General features: G+C 40.3%; 1 protein-coding gene across 6 annotated transcripts in view; it reads left to right on the top strand.

Annotated features, from left to right (window-relative positions):
* The window catches only part of BNC2 (basonuclin 2), a 401,509-nt gene that overhangs the window by 140,708 nt on the left and 239,683 nt on the right, over window positions 1-21,118 (top strand). The window lies entirely within an intron of this gene.

The raw sequence follows: 21,118 nt of genomic DNA, 5'->3' as shown, positions 1-21,118 counted from the left end.
AAGGTTTATGGAGAGTCATCGTTTCAACAAACAATCAGCTCTATAGCAAAATTATGATTTATTTACCTATTGAGCCCTTCAGATTTCAGAACTCGTCATTAAAATCTTCCATAGATTCTGAAGGTTACCCATTTTGAGTTTATATTTTTTCTGCTTTAAACCATTTTGAGTACGAATTGATAGGAGTTTACTTATGATGATTTGAAAATGAGAAATTTTAAATTATGATTTCCAAAGGAAAGTGACAAGTTATATGTTCACACAAGGTTTCCTTTCATTTAGTGACTATTTAAAAAAAAGTCTTTTTCCAAATGGACTTCTTGTAAATTGTGACTCTTTAATGAATATTGCAAAAAATGTACTGAAGTGTCCTGAAAACAGATTTCATATTCCTTTTGGAGAAGAGGTGATTTGATAGCAACTATCCCATTTCCCACTAGTTGAGGAGCAGTTCTTCCATAGACTTCAAATAATTACATTTTTAAAAGTAACTAAAAACCTTTTTAGAAATAAGAGGTCTGATTTTCTGCTCTCCTTGCCCCTTGAGTAGTCATTTATACCTGTGCAAACTGGTGTGAAAATGCAACTAACTCTGAATTGTCTACTCACGCAAGTGGTAGCATTTTACACTTCTTCACACTCATCTTTTGCACGTATAAATGACTATAGAAAGTGTGAAAGCAGTGGATAATCAAGTCCAAGGTTTTTGTTGCTGTGTTGATAGACTAATAATGTGTACTGCACAATGCCTGGGATTTTCAAAGGATTCCAAGTGTTCAAAAATTACGAGTCAGTCCCCCTCAAAATCCTGAGATCAGCTTAAATCATGAGCTTTTAAAAAGAAATTTGGATATGGTTTCTGGGCCTTTAGGGCTCACTCATTTCATGCTTCCAAGCCTTTCTTCACACACATGAGGGCTGGTAACTTACCTGTTTAAATGAAAGCTGAGATTTTCACCTAATGAAATGCTTCCAGAAGCTGGGGCTTTAAGAAAAAGAATAAAATATTGCAAGACTTATAATTTCTCCAATTATGGCTATTTTATTGTATTTCTTATCAGCCTCCTTTGAAAATTCCAACCTAAGGGCTAGTCTACAAACAAAATTGTGCATCGGTGTGTCCATGACGATTTAGTTATGCTGGTACAAACCTCTAATACAGATACATTTAAACTCTAAATTGTGCTTAAACTGGATTAGCTTAATCCATTATCTTAATTAATTGAATTAATGTAAACCTGTATAAACATGGTTTAAACTGGTTTAACATGTCTACATCAGGAGTGAGTTTTAAATTGATTTATTTACACTGGTATCACTTTTCTAACCTAGACAAGCCTGTATTTGTGATGTTTTCTGATCCATTTATCTTTCCTTTTCTCTGTAAATCTACAATCGCTAGATAGGTCCTTCACATGCAACTGTGGAAAAAGTTCCAAAGTTCATCTTAACATTTTACCTTTTTGATAGAGTGAGGTATAATTTCAGGATTCATTTACATCAGCATCAAGTTTGAGCCTTGCATACCACATCAAGGAAGGTTAATCACAAGGAAAAAATCTTGAAGGTAGAGGGCTGAATATTAGCAATCATATAGTTCTTCACATAAGGCTGTAAGTGAAATGATTATATGTTATAGCACTCACTTAGTAGCCAGTGCTATAGTTAAGGCTGAAAAACAATTTCAGTGATCATCTCCCCTGCTTTCACACACCCATAGCTTACTAAAAAAAATCACCAGCTAGCCTAAGCTTTTCCATACTTAAAGTTTGGCCAAAGGTAGTTGGGGTTTTGATTTTTAAGATTCAGTCAAAATCCTCACAACTTTTTTTGAGGTTTTAAAAAAGTTGCATAATATTTTATTTCCCATCTAGATAATTCAAAAAGAGCAGAACTCTTTGACGCTCTTTATGCAAATAGTCCTCATTAACAAGTATATCTATGACCAAAACTGAAAAAAATTATTTGGAGTTGTAGACCCTGCCAGGTACTTAAACACGTGGGGACTACTCATGTGCTTAATGTAATGCTGCACATGTTTGTTTAAGTACCTCACTGAATCAGAGACTGAGTTAGGAAAGACTGAAAAGTGAGGAGACAAATACATGTGCACATGCAGTAGAAAATGTTTTAAAATCTGAGTGAGAAAAGATTGTGCACTTATGATGTTTTCAGTGCGCTCTTACCTAATTATGTTTCTAGCAGTTTCTATGTCATGCTTGTATGAGAACTGAAAGTCTGATCCTGTGCATGCCAGAAATGAGTGGCCAAATGAGATTGAGATTGGGGCTTTATTAAAGTTTTAAGACTGCTTAAGTGCACATGCCATGCCGAGTCCTTACCGCAATTTACTGAGTGCTTTTTGCTCTTTCCTTTTTTTAAAAAGGAAAATTAAATGCAATTAAATATGTGATCTGTTTTGAAGCCTGATGTAGCAGCCTTTATGAAGGCAAAATTCTCACTGAAGTCAACTGGAGTTTTGCCTGTCAAAAGGCTACAGGATCATACTGTGTATTGTCGACAGCTCTACTTCCCAGTATTTCCATATTGAAACATGTGAAATACAACTTGGTTTGTGTTTTGATTTGGTCTTTTTTAATGTGTTGTTGTATTAAGAGTGTGATGGGTGTTGTTTTCAAATTGCTTCAGAATACAGACTCCTTTTTAACTGCGTAGCTCAGTGCAATAATTTTTTTGTTTTGTTTTTAGCCATTGCCTTATGTCTTTAGATAAGTGCACAACTTTATCTTAAGCAAGGACTTTTAAAAATGAGTGGGTTAAGACACGGCTAAGGAGGACCTAATGTTAACCACCTTTTCCCTGTACCTAGTTCCTAACCCTAGTAAAATGGGGGTAGAGACTAGAGAAACATCCCACTTCCACATAGGCAACTAGCTGTGTCTTATCTGAGTTTGGGGCATTTTAAAAAAAATCTTTCATTTGTAATCCAGCAGCAAAGCTGTGCTTTAATCAATACATTTTCAGCAAAGACTCTTTCTTTGTCCACATGCCTCTTGAGTCTAATGATTTTAAAGTAAGGAGCGAAAGGTCCAATCTCTCAAGGTGCTGTATTCTTTCAACAACTGAAATTGAGGGCATGCAACGCCTTGCAGTGCGTTTCAACCTCTCACTGATAAGGGACCAACTCCCTTGGCACAGCCCTGGACAAAAGTACCGATACTACATCCAGATGCCATTTCCTCTCTCTCTCCCTCTAGCTTTATTAACAGAGCTATAAGAATCTGTTTACAACAAACACATACAAAACTGCTTGGCAAGTAAACTTTCTCTAGAAAACAAATAAACAACCCAGTCTTTCCATTATGGGAAACTAAAGGAGAGTCATAAATACCAGCAAAAGAAATCTGTCTCTTGCTTCTTCCTGATTGGTCTTGCATATAAAATGAAGTATTTTCACAGCAAAAATTCTGTATCAACATGGCAGCAGGATATATTTTTTCAGAGAGTAGGATAATTTTGACCAATGACATTTGTGGCAATACATGCTAAAATGAATGCTTCAAGACATATGTTGATCACCACAGGATTATATTCTCCTTCTTCTTCTTTCTAAATGTCCAGCATTTCTTAATTTACTAAGTACAGTGTGAGTGGATCCTTTTTTTTTTTTTTTTTGGCATGATAAAGCCCTTAGATATTAGCTATTCGCAAACCAGACAGTAAAAAGTGGTCTTTTGGAGTTTTGGAAAACTGTTGTGTGAGGAGGGGAAGAGTTTTCAACTTAATAAATATACTGAATGACAAGGGTTTATGTTGGCTGTGTTTTTATTTTACAGAAGCAAATTGTGTTCACTCTACTTTCCTCTTATTTTTGCTATAAAATATATGTCTGACCTACAACAAAAAATCACATCAATTCATCTTGCACCATACACTGTTAAAGCAGATCCTATATATTTCATTAATTATCAGTAAAATTCTTACATTAAAATAGTCCTTTTTTTGGAAGATGACATTTAGGTGGGCAGCCAGGCAGTACCAATGGAATTTTCTTCCTTCACAGACTTCGACCTAAAGTGAGTGGAGGAGGGAGATGCAAGGTTGGCACCAGTATACCCTAAAGTTCAGCTGGTTGGATCCAGGATTTTGGTATAGGTCCATTTCTAATAGATTATAAACACAAAAATATCAAGTAAATTAGAACTTCTTGCAAATATATTACATTGCTCTCAGAACCTTCCCAATTGCTTCTCCAGTAGCTCGCTTATATTCTTTTATTGGCATGGAGGTATCAAACCTTTATTAACACAAAATGATCAGAAAATGATTTTTGCATATTGCATCAAACGGATTTGTACAAAATTAATGCTCTTGACATCATATTCCTTGTATGCCTCCACACTCCATTCTAGTTGGAGCAAACCAAAGTTAACTCATTCAATACATTCTTGAAGAATTCAAAAAAAATTTCAGTGTGAATCTTAATGTCGGTATCTCTTATTTTTTTAAATTTACTTCCAAGTGCACTGCCAGCGTATCTCGAGCTGGGAGATACATTGCTTTTTCTTGCTGCATCTCCCTCTTTGTCTAACCAATGCAACCTGGCTATTCCACTGGAATTCTCAGTTGCTTGTCTGTTTCCAAGAGTGCCTGTTTTTCTGTTCAAATATACGTGCAGTTGACAAACCCAACCTTCCTCTTTCTGTTTTCTTATGCCACCTCTTCTGAAAACATTGTGTTAGTACAACATGGATTCTATCATCCCCAGCTATCTCACTGGATTCCTGTCCTTAAAAATGTATGCTACGAAGTTAGTAGGAACATCTAGTGCCATAAATTGCAAAGCCAAAACCCTGCCTTCATGGACATCACTTTTAGTATTGGATAAAGTGAAATTTTGATAAAGATGTCTCATCTTTTACATATCTTCCCTTTCATTGTGGGAAGAACATCCTATTCCAACTAAGAGGTGCCGGCATCTAACCTATATATGGTGAAATTTCTTCCCACAGGTGGTACCTAGCTTTTCTCTGTCAGAATTGTATATTTCTATGTATTTATCGCCCAGTGATGTCTGTTAAGATACTGAATTAGGAATCACTTTTGTGCTACACATATTCTTTCCTGCTCAGTATTCCCTTTCTTTTAGGATGCCTCTTCTGCTTCCATTTTCTGTTCCCCATGTAGTAAGAAAAATATTTTTGTATACTGAATCCAAAATGTATCTATCATGGTAGACAGCGTATGGATTTGCCAAGTGCAATTACACTTTTGACGTAAGATGTATGTCTGCCAAAAGCCCCCGAGCACTGTAGGTAATTGTATACGAGTTCCTTCATCTGCATGTGATAAGTGGGTGCCTTCTCTGGACTTTTAATCCTAAATGCCAGACGTGAAAGAAAGCTGTTGCAAGTGTTGCCTCCTGTGCTGAGAGTTCATTTTCTGGATCTCATCATACTCCCAACTCCTCCTAGCACACACACACGCTTTGCCTCTGAAAAGGTACCTTTCTGTCCTGATGCTGATTTGTGTTGTGCTTCTATCTTTGGTCTAGTATGTTCTAAAAAAAGAAAAACAAAAAATGTTTCACCCTCTCTCAAGTGAGGAAAAAATACTTTTCTTCCTGAAGCATCAGTTCAAGCTCAGCAACCTGACTTTTGGCAGCTTCTGCGGTAGTGGGGAATGGACCCATGAGCGAGTCCTCCAGGTGTGACACCATCCTGTTTCTTCCATTTGCTGGAGATTTCTCTGACACTCCCCTACTGTTCTTGGAGCCTTTGGTTACAATCTCTCTCTCTCTGGGAGTTACTCTGCCTACAGCTGAAGACAACATTTAGGTTGCTCTTTTCTCTCTCTTTTCTTCTTTCTTCCAGCTCTGTTAGCTATTTTCCACTAGCAACACCACATCATTGGCACCCCTTTCTCTCTTTTACCAGACCCCCCTACCATCTCCATTCTGCTTTACTTGCCTTGGCCTATTGTTTCATTTCATTGTCAAAAGAGTATTGGTCCTGTCTTTCTTCCTCAATCCATTCCTGCATCCGAAGAAGTGGGCTGTAGTCCACGAAAGCTTATGCTCTAATAAATTTGTTAGTCTCTAAGGTGCCACAAGTACTCCTGTTCTTTTTGAGTGAACTTGGTAAACAAAGAAAATATGGGAGGGGGGAATTTGCCATGTTTCTTCTGTGACCCAGAATATGTATTGCCTGAAAACCCTTTCCACACAGAAAGGAATGCCCACTGCTCTTTTTCTCTTAATTCCTTTGGGGGTGTGGTGAAGAAAGTCCTTTATACTTGTTGTTGTTATATCTTTTGTTTCTGCTGATTATACACAAAGCAAGTTGTAAATGGCGCTTTCACTTACTATTGTAATTCCTTTGAGAGAGATACAGCACAGTAGCTGTGCACTCAGCCTTAATTTGCTCTAGGGATTGTAAAGGGACACTTTAAAGGCGCTTTTCACTCATTTCTGCAGCTTTGACAGAATGGAATTTAGTTTTGTACCAGACAAATGTCATCCAACCATTAAAGCTTGAGCATTATTTTAAAATTTTTAGTAGCAGTCATCACAGCATCAAAACAATCTCAGTTGGTGGGTTTGCCTGACACACAAAAATCCCTAAAGGGTTTGAATCCTAGTAAACTGCTTGAATTTTGCACCATAGCAAAAGAAAGAAATAATTAAAATATGACTAGGAAAGTACAAGTGGTGTTTTAATATATTATTTTACTGTGAAGTAATAATAGGGCTTAATTCAATTTATTCCTCTAACTGTCACTCAAACTAACTTCCTGAGTCTGGAGAACATTAGGGCTCCTAAACTAAAAGAGACACACTTACATTTGCTAATATGGTAATTTGCCATATGATTGGTAATTATATTAGCTCTCAACCTGTTTCATATTTTCCCCCCATGGGTACAGATGACAATCACAGCAGATTGTGGTGCACATTTTTGTTTTGTGTGTGTGTATAAATAAATAAAAGAGACCATCCATAATATAGGGAATAAAAGCATACAGATGTGTACACATAATCAGGCCCCTGCATATTCAATATCTTCATTAATAACTTGGATAATAGAGTGGAGAGTATGCATATAAAATTTGCAGATGACACCAAGCTGGGAGGGGTTGCTAGCACTTTAGACAGGATTAGGCTTCAAAACGACCTTGACAAATTGGAGAACTGGTCTGAAATCAACAAGATGAAATTCAATAAAGACAAGGGCATAGCACTACACTTAGGAAGGAAAAATCAAATACACAACTACAAAATGGGGAATAAGCGTCTAGGCAATAACAGCTAAAAAAATAATCTAGGGTTATAGTAGATTATGAGTTAAAAACGTGATGCAGTTGCAAAAAAAAGGGCTAATATTCTGGGGTGTATTAAAAAAAGACAACAGAGGTACTTGTCCTGCTCTACTTGGCACCAGTGAGGCCTCTGCTGGATTACTGTGTCCAGTTCTGGGCACCACACTTTAGGAAAGACATGGAGAAATTGGAGAAAGTTCAGAGGAGAGCTTCAAAAATGATAAGTTTAGAAAACCTGACCTATGAAGAAAAGTGGGTTTTTTTGGTTTGTTTGTTTTTGTTTTTATTTTTTTAATGGACATGTTTTCTCAAGACTGAACAAGACAAGGGTGGGGGACGGGGATCCGATAAATCTTCAGTGATGTTAAGGGCTATTATAAAAAAAACTTGATCAATTATTTTCTGTGCACACTGATGAAAGTAGGACAAAGCATAATGGGCTTAATTTGCAGCAAGGTAGATTTAGGTTATATATTAGGAAAAATTTTCCAACAGTAAGGGTAGTTAAGCACTGGACTAGGCTTCCAAGGGAGGTTGTGCAATTCCTCTGTTAGGAGGTTTTAAAGAAGAAGTTAGACAAAAGCTTGGCAGGGATGGTCTAGGTATACTTGGTCAGTGCAGGGGCTGGATTAGATGACCTCTCAGGTCCCTTTCAGCCCTGCATTTCTGTGATTCTATATTTTGCGGTTTCACATCTGCGGAAACTGCCTTGGAATCCACTTCTTGCTGCAGAATTATTTACTCTACTCTAGTATTTTTAACTTTCATTTAAAAAAAAAAAGGAATTATCCATCCATCACTGGAAATGTGCTCGTTGTATTATCAGTTTTCATATTTAAATTAATAAAACCGTCCATTTCTGAGTACAGTGGGGCCTTGTGTATGATAGGTAATGAATACATGGTCATGGTGACGGCAAAGAGAGACTCAGTTGGTCAAGTGTACTAGACTGCTGAATTGACTAGGTGTTAGGTTTTTCCATATTGTGACCCACAATGATTTGCACAGTTAGGTTCTATGCTTGTCACACAAGAAGAAAGGCAAAATGGGGCATTAAGATGAAATAGAGCAGAAGGTCTCAAACTGTCATCCATCTACTACTGGTGGTCTGCAGAGAACTTGATTGTGGTCCACAGAGAGCTGCTAGTTGTGAATCCTGGCTCCAGTTGTGAGTGTTGGTTTTCAGCTGCTGAATTGGATGAATATTTTCCTACTGCTCCTCTTGCATGTATGTAATTATTGTGGGATGTAATGTTAAGTCTGAATTGGATTTTGGGTTAAATTGGAAGCTGAGGAAAGGGGTGCAAGATGTTTCCACTTCCTGGAATGAGAGACTGTTCTGACTGTAGCATTCTGACCTGCTGGAGGTTAGAGAGTAGGGAATTTGAGAGGCTGAAAAAGTGGGAATTAGAATATCCAAGATATACAGAGCCCTTAAGACATGGTTAAGAATGGAGTTCTCTGTCACTGTCACTCAAAGCGAACACAGGACACAGGAAGTACATCAGCCAGTGATTATACTAAAGAACATGATGATCTTGTTATGAAGGACGATAACTTGTGACTCTGAGGCTGTGGTAGCTGATGACATGAGAAAAACAACAACCTTGTATAAAGTTCTGTAGCTGCTTTCAAAAAAACAAACCCAGCTTGAATAAAATTGTTAACCATTAATAGTAAATTTAGTAGACAAACTTGTGTCTGAAAGCCGTCGGAATGTAGTACTTTTTAAATTGCAGGACAAAATTTAAACTCCTACGGAGACTTCAAACATAGGGCTTGATCTGCACTGCATCTCTCTGGAAGAGTGAATAATAACATTAGGGTGAGGGTTTAGTATTAGCCTGCCACATCACGTGTGATTGGGATGTATTCTTCCAGGTTTCAAACAGTGGAACTCTCCAGTTTTGCATGCTCCCTTGCATTTATATTGATAGACCCTAAAACAGGGGTCGGCCACCTTTGGGAAGTGGTGTGCCAAGTGTTCATTAATTTAAGGTTTCGCATGCCAGACCGGCAGTGCGGGCGGCAGACGGAACCCCTGACTGGCAGCGGGCTGAGTCGCTTAGCCCGCTGCTGGTCTGGGGTTCCGTCCGCCAGCCCCTGCCAGCCAGGGTACCGGCTGCCGGCCCCCACTCAGCCTGCTGCTGGCCCAGGTTCCATCCATCCAGGCCGGTAGTGCGCTGAGTGGTCTGGCAGCCGGGACTCCGGCTGGCAAGGGGCTGGCAGCCTGGACCTCAGACTGGCAGCGGGCTGAGCGGCTCATCCCGCTGCTGGCCTGGGGTTCCGTAATCCAGGCCGGCATTGGGCTGAGCGGGGCTGGCGGCCAGGGCCCCAGCTGGCAGCAGTGTGCCACTAAAAATCAGCCCGCTTGCCGCAGGTTTCCGACTCCTGCCCTAAAAAGTGATGAGGTTTGTCATAAAACACAAGTTCTCTAAATGCTATCTACCTAAAACTGGATTTTTTTTTTTAAAGTTCTATATGTGAGCATATGATAAACAGACACTGGAAAGCTCGGCTGTAGATCCATTAAGGAGATGTTTGTGCGCATGTGGTCAACTTGCTATTCATTGTGCTGGGAATTGACTATTTTACTTTATGATGTACCCATTGCTGAAGTATCTGATTTTAATCCGTGTCCAGTGAGAAGCTGCTGCAGCCTGAATCTAGTCCCTTTGTTGTTGAGTTCAGTACAAAACAATAGCTTTCACAGGCAGGGTTTAAACAAAAAGGACCTTGGCCTACAACTTGGATCTTTTCTCTTATCACATTCCCTCCTTCCCTCTATCCGATGGTGATAGCCTTGACACCCCTTTCATATTCTTCTCTGTGCTACCTTTAGTTCTTGGAATAACCTTCTGTTCCCGTTGAACCATCTCTTCACCCCATCTTCATTCTTAAACCTTCTAAAGACTCAATTCTTCCTCCAGGCTTACAAAAAAGGAATAAAAAAAAGATAAGATTCCTTCCCCCACTCAAATCTATCTAAAGTGACTCCTTTCTTTAGGTCGTCCAATGCAGCTTGTCTTTCTATGAAGTCTCCCAGGTTTCTAAGTTCTCTGGGGCTGGGACTACCTTGATGTGTGTCTTTGCACAGTCAGTGCTTAACAGAAGACTGGAAAAGGGCAAATATAGTGTCCATCTCTAAAAAGGGAAATAAAAACAACCCAGGAAACTACAGACCAGTTAGTTTAACTTCTGTGCTAGGGAAGATAATGGAGCAAGTAATTAAGGAAATCGTCTGCAAACACTTGGAAGCGGTAAGGTGATAGGGAACAGCCAGCATGGATTTGTAAAGAACAAATCATGTCAAACCAATCTGATAGCTTTCTTCAATAAGATAACGAGCCTTGTGGATAAGGGAGAAGCTGTGGATGTGGTATACCTAGACTTTAGTAAGGCATTTGATACGGTCTCACATGATATTCGTATCCATAAACTAGGCAAATACAATTTAGATGGGACTACTATAAGGTGGGTGCATAGCTGGCTGGATAACCATACTCAGAGAGTTGTTATTAATGGTTCCCAATCCTGCTGGAAAGGCATAACGAGTGGGGTTCCACAGGGATCTGTTTTGGGACCGGCTCTGTTCAATATCTTCATGAACGACTTAGATATTGGCATAGAAAGTACGCTTATTAAGTTTGCAGATGATACCAAACTGGGAGAGATTGCAACTGCTTTGGAGGACAGGGTCATAATTCAAAATGATCTGGACAAATTGGAGAAATGGTCTGAGTTAAACAGGATGAAGTTTAACAAAGACAAATGCAAAGTGCTCCACTTAGGAAGAAAAAATCAGTTTCACACATACAGAATGGGAAGAGGCTGTCTAGGAAGGAGTACGGCAGAAAGGGATCTAGGGGTTATAGTGGACCACAAGCTAAATATGAGTCAACAGTGTGATGCTGTTGCAAAAAAAGCAAACATGATTCTGGGAAGTATTAACAGGTGTGTTGTGAGCAAGACAGGAGAAGTCATTCTTCCGCTCTACTCTGCTCTGGTTAGGCCTCAGCTGGAGTATTTTGTCCAGTTCTGGGCACCGCATTTCAAGAAAGATGTGGAGAAATTGGAGAGGGTCCAGAGAAGAGCAACAAGAATGATTAAAGGTCTTGAGAACATGACCTGTGAAGGAAGGCTGAAAGAATTGGGTTTGTTGAGTTTGGAAAAGAGAAGACTGAGAGGGGACATGATAGCAGTTTTCAGGTATCTAAAAGGGTGTCATAAGGAGGAGGGACAAAACTTGTTCACTTTAGCCTCTAACAAGAAGCAATGGGCTTAAATTGCAGCAAGGGAGGTCCAGGTTGGACATTAGGAAAAAGTTCCTAACTGTCAGGGTGGTTAAACACTGGAATAAATTGCATAGGGAGGTTGTGGAATCTCCATCTCTGGAGATATTTAAGAGTAGGTTAGATAAATGTCTATCAGGGATGGTCTAGACAGTATTTGGTCCTGCCATGCGGGCAGGGGACTGGACTCGATGACCTCTCGAGGTCCCTTCCAGTCCTAGAGTCTATGAATCTATGAAAATAACAATAATAAGGAAAATGGCATCCTTCTGTCAGTTTCTTTCATTGTTAAGGCTCCTGCAACCAGAGTCTTCCATTGATGTCTTAACTAAGGGGAGGGTCTTCTCCCTTTCCATTTCATTTCCCAGAGTAATGATTCCCCAACTCTGTCCATTCTAATGCAGCTTTCCCCTTCCAGGAGGATTCAGATTCCATTAAGCCCATTCCCATTTCTCCTTGGCAGCTGCTACCTACAGTCCCTGCAATGAGGGTGGACAACTGTAATCCCTTGCTCAGATAAATGTCTTTAAATTTCTGGCATATACCCTGTCACCATCAGTTAATGAAAAAGCCCCAGTGCAAATATTAGCATGCAAAAGAGATCATATAAATTGGGGATGTACTCTGCAATATCTTAGTTCTGTAAAAATATTTACCAGCTGGTGACAGATACATTTGTTCATACTTGTGAAAGGGCTTTTAAACTGAACCAAGTGAATTTTTTTTTTAAAAATATTGTGTATGTTTTATTTAAGTGCCAGTAGAATGTCTGGCCCTGCAAAAACAAACAGAAGATGGGCCCCAAGGAGCTTACACTTTAAGCAGATGTACAAAATCCAATCATGAAATGCTCAGGTTGACCCAGAGGATGGTTCCATCTTTGAGTGATGTAACAGTATTTTTAATAATGAGGACGAGGCAGCTTTCTGTAGGTGGCTTAACATTTTGCATGCTTTAGAGCAGATATGAATTGTTTAAAGCGGGAGTGGAATAGAGAGAGAACGGCTATCCAGGCACAAGGAGCAACAAGGAAGAAGGCATCAAGACAAGAGTGGGGAAAGACACAAATGAACAGTAAGGCTGAGGGCATCAAGGAGAAGAATGAAAGGAGCCTTAAAGTTCAGGATGAGGAGTTTAGACTTGAATCAGTTTCCCCCAACTTTCTACATCAAAGATGGAAATGATATAACCCAGGCCACAGGTGAGCAATCCTTATACCATAAATTTCCTGCTATGTTAGAGGAAATAGATGTATGAAGGTGAGATGTCAGAAGATAAACAGCATGAACAAACTGGACAATATATGTATGAAAATTCATTTGGCATAATCTTTTCAAATTGCAATTTTATTAGGTGAGCAAAAGTTAGTAGAGTAATTCTCTTGTCATTGCTCACACTCTGTGATGGGAAACATCCATGAACAGAACTCATATATCCATAATGTACAATGCGACGTTGGTTTTAGTGACATGAAAAGGCATGGCACCCACCTGCTTTTTAGCTGTAGCTTGCAAACTAAACTGTTTTACACTACAAATTAGGGCTTTCCAGAAATCCTTGGCTGAACAGGAGGTAAAGAAGAGATTCACAGGATCTCCATCAGTGGATTTGTTTTAAAGTGGTGGATAACTTGAGTAATCCAAGATGCCTCAGTTCAACAGCAGACTCAAGCCTCCCACATTGTAAGGAAACTTCTAGATATTTTGCTAGGAAAAAAAGTCAGATTCAAGTGAACTATACACATCATTTAGAGTAGTAGACATGATCTTAAAGGGACATCTGCAATGTCTTCTCTTTTTCAATTTTGACTAGCGTCACTCACTGAAGCTGAAGATGTGGGGAGAACTTTATGCCTCAACCTATGCATTAGACCCATGTCCTTCCTGCCTGGTGAAGATTGGTTGGGAAGTATTGGGTATATTGCTGAAAATCCAGTGCCTCTGTTAGGGAGGGCAGGATGTTGCCAGCTTTGAAAGAGACCTGCATGCTTCCATTGCTCTAAATATCATCTCTTGCCATTGACAATCTAGTTAGCTAACAACCAGTACTGCATCTTCCTTTTCTGTGTAAGGTTATTGATAAGTTTGTGGTAAGACACCTTCCACAGCATCTAATTGACTCAGTTCTACCTGACCCTTGTTGATTTGGTTTGGGATAGAGATTGCCTTGGTTGCATTGGTCAGTAATCTCCCAGTGATAGACAATGATCAGCTGTTGATATTAGATCTCTCGGCTTCCCTTGATACCACTGTATGGCAGGAATGGATGGGGCTGCCTTGAAGTAACTTTGTTCTTTTCTAGTTCAAGGGCCCCATAAGATGGTATTCATCAGCTCCAAGACCACTGTTATGTTGCATACTACAGAGATCTATTTTATTGCCTGTCTTGCTGATCAGACAGTTGGGGCGGTTAACAGAAGACATTGGGGCGGATGCTGATGACACTTCGGTTAATGTTCCTCTTGACTTATCCAGCAGAATCAGTTGATAGACTGGCCCAGTATCCGGTGGAGATTGGGGGCTGGATGCGAGTGAGATGGCTGAGACTAAATCCATCTGAAATGGAAGTGATGCTTGTAGGTTAGGAGAAACAAATGGAAGAGGTGGCAGAAATTACATCAGAGCCTCAAGCTGAGGACATTTAGCTGTCATTGGTAACCTGAGTGGATAACTTTAGGGTCTGCTAGAACAACAGCTGCATTTAGATCAAGTAGCAGTGGTGCTCTCAAAGGCAGTTCTTGCTATTATCATCCATGTCATTGCTACTTTAGGGTTAGATTATTGCTATGCACTCTGTGGGGAGCTACATCTTAAGTTGGTTTGGAAGCTGGAACTAGTGAAGAAGCCAGCTATCTGCTTGGTAAGCTGGGCATCCTATAGAAAGCACGTGACACTTATGCTCTAAAACAGTGGTTCCCAAATTTGTTCTGCTGCTTATGCAGGGAGAGCCCCTGGCGGGCCGGCCCAGTTTGTGTACCTGCCGAGTCCGCAGGTTCGGCTGATCACGGCTCCCAGTGGCCGCGGTTCATTGCTCCAGGCCAATGGGAGCTGCTGGAAGCGGTGGCCAGTACATCCCTTGGCCCGCGCCGCTTCCAGCAGCTCCCATTGGCCTGTAGCAGTGAACTGCGGCCACTGTGAGCCGCGATCGGCTGAACCTGTGGACGTGGCAGGTAAACAAACCGGCCCGGCCCGCTAGGGGCTTTACCTGCACAAGTGACAGAACAAGTTTGGGAACCACTGCTCTAAAACCTGCATTGATTTCATGAGAGCTTCTAGCTAAATTTTAAGGTGTTGGTTTTTGACCTGTAAAGCCCTAAATAGCCTGGGACTAGTCTTCCTGGGAGCCTGCCCCTCCCTCATGATAGGGATCAGCAGATGCGCTGATGCTAGATCCCCCTCAATATAATATACAGGGGGACGCTGGAAGGGTGTTCTCCATAAAGGCCAGGAGGTTGTTCCAAAGTAGCCCAGATTTACTCATGTATTTATTTTTTTCAAGGTATGCTGCAGGGCCAATTTGTTTCACTTGTCCTTTATGGGCAGGTTAGTGACATACTGACCAACGTGTTGGGGTATTCCCAATTGTATTTAGAGCTGCTGCTTGAAAGAACAAGTGAACTGACTGAAATTTATAATTAATTTTAAATAATTGACAGGATACTTGTGAATGGGCACTTTTTAGTATTCTAAGTTTTGTATGAAAGAATGCACTGGAAATGCAGGCGTGTGACATGCATGCAATATTCTGCAACCCTCATTTCTACCGTAAATGCCTGACATTATAATCCCTGCAGTGCATACCTCACAGGGGTGTTGTGAGCATTAATTGGTTAGTGTTTGGACAGCACTTTGAAGATGTAAAGCTCTGTGTAAGTGCTGAGTACTATTATTGTTATTAACCTCTTGTGATTACAATTAAACATCACTTCATGGAAAGCTATTCGCAGGAATTCCATTATAGAAGTTAGATATGGAAAAGACCTATTTCGGGTAATTCATCTAGTCCATCCCTTTACAGTGCAGGATTTTTCCATATACTATATTTTTTTCTAGTTCTTTCTTCAATCTTTTTGGAAGTTTCTTAATTGATAGGGCTTCAACCACTTCCCTGGGAAGTTCTCAGTCTATTTGATTTCATATGACACATAACCTACAATTACATTTTCTCTGTTCCATCTAGTTTTACACCCTCTTGTACTAAGGGTGTCACTAGGGAAATGCCTGAGCACACTGACCCCTCCCTCCCAGATCCTGTAAAGGGGATCTGGGAGGGAGTATCACCACCTGAAGAAATTTTGTGCAAAATGATATAGTTTAGGACAGGGGAGGGCAAACATTTTGGGCCCAGGGCCACATCTGGGTGAGGAAATTGTATGCAGGGCCGGGGCAGGGGGTTGGGATTGGGGCAGAGGAGGGGTGCAGGGCATATGAGGGGGCTCAAGAAAGGGGATTGGGGTGCAGAGTGCAGGAGGGGGCTCCCTGCCTGCCCTGTCCCCGGCCCTGCGCCGCTCCAGGAAGCTCTGTGGCCCTTGGGGGAGGGGGAGCGGACGGCTCTGCGTGCGCTGCCCTTGCCATGCCTTCAGGTACCTCCCCCGAAGCTCCCATTGGCCGCAGTTCCCCATTCCCGGCCAATGGGAGCTGCGGGGGATGGTGCCTGCAGGCAAGGGCAATGCACATGGACCCCTCTGCCCCCATACCTGTGGGCCACTTCTGAGAGCAGCACCGGGCCCACGGCGCCACAGATAGCAATCCTGGGGGGCCAGATCCGGCTTGCGGGCCATAGTTTGCCCACCCTTGGTTTAGGAGCAGCTTGTAACGTATCTCTCATCCAAGACCACATCCAACCCAGGTTATTTTTTTGTCCAGTTGTATGAAGAATGTTACTGGTTGGAACACACTTTTGATTTGCCCACTTCCCTTAGCTCACCCAACATCTATGAAAGAAGAGAGACATATATTCACCTTTGTCATTAGTGAAGTTTTTGGAAATAATTTTCTGAATAATAGTTCACAAAACAGATTGTTCAGTGATCTTGAAGTATCAGAGCAAACTGTTTCCGGTGGTGTTACTCTCTCCTAGAATAATTATTTTGTAAATTCAGTTTAAAATAGTTGAAGCAGCCTATGTAATAGATAAGAACTAGAATAAGGTACTTGAACCAACAAAAACATGCCTTAAGCTAACTGTGGCTAGTAGAGATCAACAGCCAGCTCTACAAATGTGGATGTTATGGCTCCGAAAAAAACAGTAGTTTTCCAAATGGGGATCTGTCAGGATTTTCGGTGATTTTTGTGAATCACAAAAAGGATAGGATTGAATGCAAGGCATGCATTTTATTTTGCCCATCTTTCCCAAATAAAGTTGTCATAGAATCATGAGCAGATTCTCCCTCAATGCACTCACCATAAGTGTTAGCGCCAATGAGCCATGCATATGCATCAAAAGAGCACACACAACAACTGTTGTTTCAGAATATTAGGGGGAACTGTTGCCTTTAACATGAAGAAAGGGCCCCACTGCTGTTTTATGTGCAGCACTATTTATATATATTTTTCTCTTTATAGAGATAAATTTTTCCTTTCCAAATCTAAATACACTTCATTGTGCTTTACTGGCATTTACAACTTCTACGATTAATCCAAACACAGTCACTTGCTTGGGTAATAATTCCACATACTGGTTGGACTTGATAAATGCCACCACTGAAGCCTCTTGATGTATTAAAGTAAATAATGAGGCAACATTTCGCTAGCAGTTTATACACAATATATTGTGATGTTTCATAAGCCAGAGTTTCTTTCTTCTGTGAACACTTATTTCCACCCCTTCCTTTTTTCAGGCATACTGGGGGGCAAGTGTAAATTTCCATAAAATTTACATGAAGTGCTTCCTATAATTAATGAACAATCGTGGCTGCTGTCTGGTCTGCATTGTAATTAACCGTGATAAGGCTTGTTTGGGGAAGATACTGTTCCTGTAATAATTTGACAAGCTGCTGTGAATTTGCCAGATTATTATACAACTTGCCACATTCACTTATGGAGTCACAGGGACAAGTTCTGCTCCTATTGCAGCTGCTTCTCCTTAAAGGCAGCCTAAGAATGAATTGAAAGCTGTCCCTGACAGGTCGTTGAAGAAAGCAATAGGTCTAGCCCCCTTGAATTTCTACAAAGTTTAACCACTCTTTGCGCAAGGATTTTCACAGTGTTATACGATGTCGCTGTTGGAAATGGGACAGTAAAATCTGACTTTATGTCCAGGAAAAGTCAATGAAATCATTATATTGTTGTCTACCATGCAATTCTATGGGGGAAATAGTGTAATTTTAAAAATCAACAACAAAAGAACTGTAAAAATAACCCAAAATAAAAGCACGCTCTCTTTCAGAAACAGTAAGTGACCTTCTGCGCAAACACAGATGCTGTGCACAGCAGAGTGATCTCTGCGAACTGGTAGCATTTTATCTGGCCACTTGGTCGGTCTCTCTCTCCCTCTCTCTTTTTAAGGTTAAGAACTGTTCAAAACATTACTGTCTAGTTACTGTGGTGTCTTTCATTTAGATTCTGTTTATTGACTAAACCACAAGGATCCCTGCCCAAAGTACCAGGCGGTCTACGCTTGAATGATTTTGATTTTCTAACATCAGCCCTGGGGTTTATTTGAAAAATGTACGTATACTGCAGCTTTAACAAGTCAAGTGACTGCATGGTTTTGACCATGGAGTAGAGTATATCTGAAGATCATTAAATAAAAAAAAGGGTGGGGGGGGGAAATGTAGTAGTCACTGTACCAGTGCAGTGCATGTATGACACATGGTTTTTGTCTTTTCATCTTCCACAAGAGCCAAAAAGTTTCCTGCCGTTCTTTCCAGCTATTGACAAATGATTGCCAGATGTGAGATCTTTGCAGTGCTCTTTCCCCTTCGCAAACCTGCAGCGATGGGATATTCGATTCTCCCTTGCCCATTTCATCTCCTTTCCACATCTGCCAGGGACACACAGGCAATACATCCCTCCATGAGAGTTTAAAGTTTATTCAGCTCCTTCTCCATCCTCCCTGCCCCCGCCCCCGTGGTAAAGCATTCATATGGACTTCATTCTGTTGTCTCTGACTTGACATAAATCTCAGTGGTATTAAGAATAAGTTGTTTATTTTAATTACTTTCATCTAGGTAACGTTACTATTTTGTTTATTTTATTTAGTTTCTTTTATTTGTGTGGCTGTGAAAAGTATGATGTAGCTTTGTGAGTTCCTCTTGTTAGGCTATACAAACAGCTCCTCCTCCTGAAAATGAGGCATGAGATTTTATGAGATCTTCTGCTAAAGCAATTATAATGAATAACTAAATAAACACCAGACATGACCCCTCTGCTGCAAACAGTTGTTTAAAAGGATTATTAAAAAATAGGTGAGAAAATAAGCCTTCGACAGCTTATGAAAGATCCCCCCTTCCCCCCGCTACTGTATTCAAGATGGTTTGAGAGAGAGCAAGTTTCTCTCCAAGAATCTTACAATAGCAGTGAGAGAACTAATTTTTAAGGCACCTGAAATAATCCTGGAAATGGGTACACATCTAAACAGAGTCATCTACAGGAGTCTCTTTTTGCATCTGTTTGGAATGTGTACTAATAGGTTTTTTTTCCCCCCACTCCAAATTCCCTTTAAAAATATTTTTAAAATAACACTTTCCAGCTCCCAGCCTTTCTATAGGGTGGGCTGACACAGGTGGCCTTTCTGCTTTAATACTGTGCTTTTGGCAAACTTAACAGCCCCTGACTCCTTGACAAAGATCAACATCTTTTTTTTTTAATTAAAAAAAATCAATAGAATGTCTACCATACGTGCTCCAAATAGCTAATAGAATTGTCTTCAGGAACATAGTTACTTGTTTTTTAAGCTTAAGAATGCAAGAGCTTTGCCTTTCTTCTCTTCTGTGACAGTGGTGAAGCATTCATTTGGCACTAACATTTCTCATCCAGCCCTTTAAGAAATAGGTCCATAACCTCAATTTCAAAACAGGCTTCACAAACAAGTTTTTTTTTAATTTTAGGGTATTCTTAGGTTCCCATCTGCTCCTTTTAGGGATAACCTTTAATTAAGGCAGGAGCATGGAGGAAGCTTCCTCTTTCACCCATAGAATGAAACATGCTAAATGACTAAACTAAGCTAATCTCAAGTGAGTGAAACATTTCCAATGTTCAGGGTTTTTCTAAGTGCAATTTTTTTTTTTTTTTTTTTTTTGAGGCTGAAGGGATAGGACAGCAGGTGACAGTGTACTGCCCATGTGGTTACCTCCTTACCCTTTTGAAAAATACAACGAAACAAGGGATAGAGGGAAAAGCTATTTCACGAGGAAAAGTTAACATTTTTGAAGGATAAGGCAAAAAGTTGTCTCTACCCTTTCCTAAAACAACAAGGTTTGAAGCTCAGGAAGAGGAGACACGATCCTTCAAGTTCAGAACGCTTCACATAATTTGTCCTCACTAATGCACTGGCTGGTTTCTCATGCCTTCTTGTTTCCCTCACCATGGTTACCCAGGGAGGTAGAGAGGTGCTAAGCAATGGAGGTGTCATCCGGCCTATGCACCTAGGGAACGTCCTTCAGAGGACGACTTGTCACTAGCCGTCAAAGAAGAGAGTGGCTTTGTGGTCTCTGAACATCTGGCGGTGCTGCACAGGAAGCGGAGGGGGTGTCATTAATTGTGATGAAATAATTTAAACCATCAGGAATAAATGAGGCTGTTAAGCTAAGTTCAGATTCCATTTGCCATGCACATGTGTCGAGCAGTCTGTGTGCAGTTAAATTTTTTTTGAATTATATTAGCTTGTGAGCAGAAGTGAAACAGATACTGTAAATGAAACGAGTTACAGTGTGATGACATCGTGTAGAACAGCATTCAAAGAAATAACTTGAAGATCAGTATACAGAAAAGTGCTATGTTACTTAGATCAGTTTATGCTTAAATTGACACCTGAAGTCAGTGAAGTTGCATGGATACAACTGAGAGTAGTACTGCATTTGCTCTGCTATACTTAGGACTAAAACAGAAAGAGAGAGATTCCCAGAATGTTCTAATATCTGCTTACTATACCACTCATAAATAGTTATACCTGCATAGAGAACTTCCCTGCAAATGTTAGTAAAGCAGTGAGATTTTTTTTTTTTCCAAACCATGAGTGTTGGCCAATGCCTGAGCAGGCCAATAACTTTGGAATTGGACAGAAGCAGAGATACTGGCAAGTAATTAATACCTGACTAATGCCCCATATCAGACTGTTTTTTGTGAAATTTCATGTAGGTCTTACTTTCACATACAGAGAAGAGAAGTAGATTGACATGAGGTTTTCTTCTATATGGATCAATGGTATTAAAAATTATATATATATATATCCAAAAAACAAACACCATCCAGGATTTCAGCATCAGTGCAAGTACAAAACGGAAGCGGGGAATTTGAAAAAATTGTGTGTGCAAGATCTAGCCCCTGAATTTGCTTTTGCTTGCCCAGTTCTTATACAAAGGACAATCCATGGGGACACCGACCTTT

The sequence above is a fragment of the Malaclemys terrapin genome, chromosome 6 (genome assembly GCF_027887155.1).
Source record: "Malaclemys terrapin pileata isolate rMalTer1 chromosome 6, rMalTer1.hap1, whole genome shotgun sequence".
NCBI lineage: Eukaryota > Metazoa > Chordata > Testudines > Emydidae > Malaclemys > Malaclemys terrapin.
This window is presented reverse-complemented; position numbering and strand designations above follow the sequence as displayed.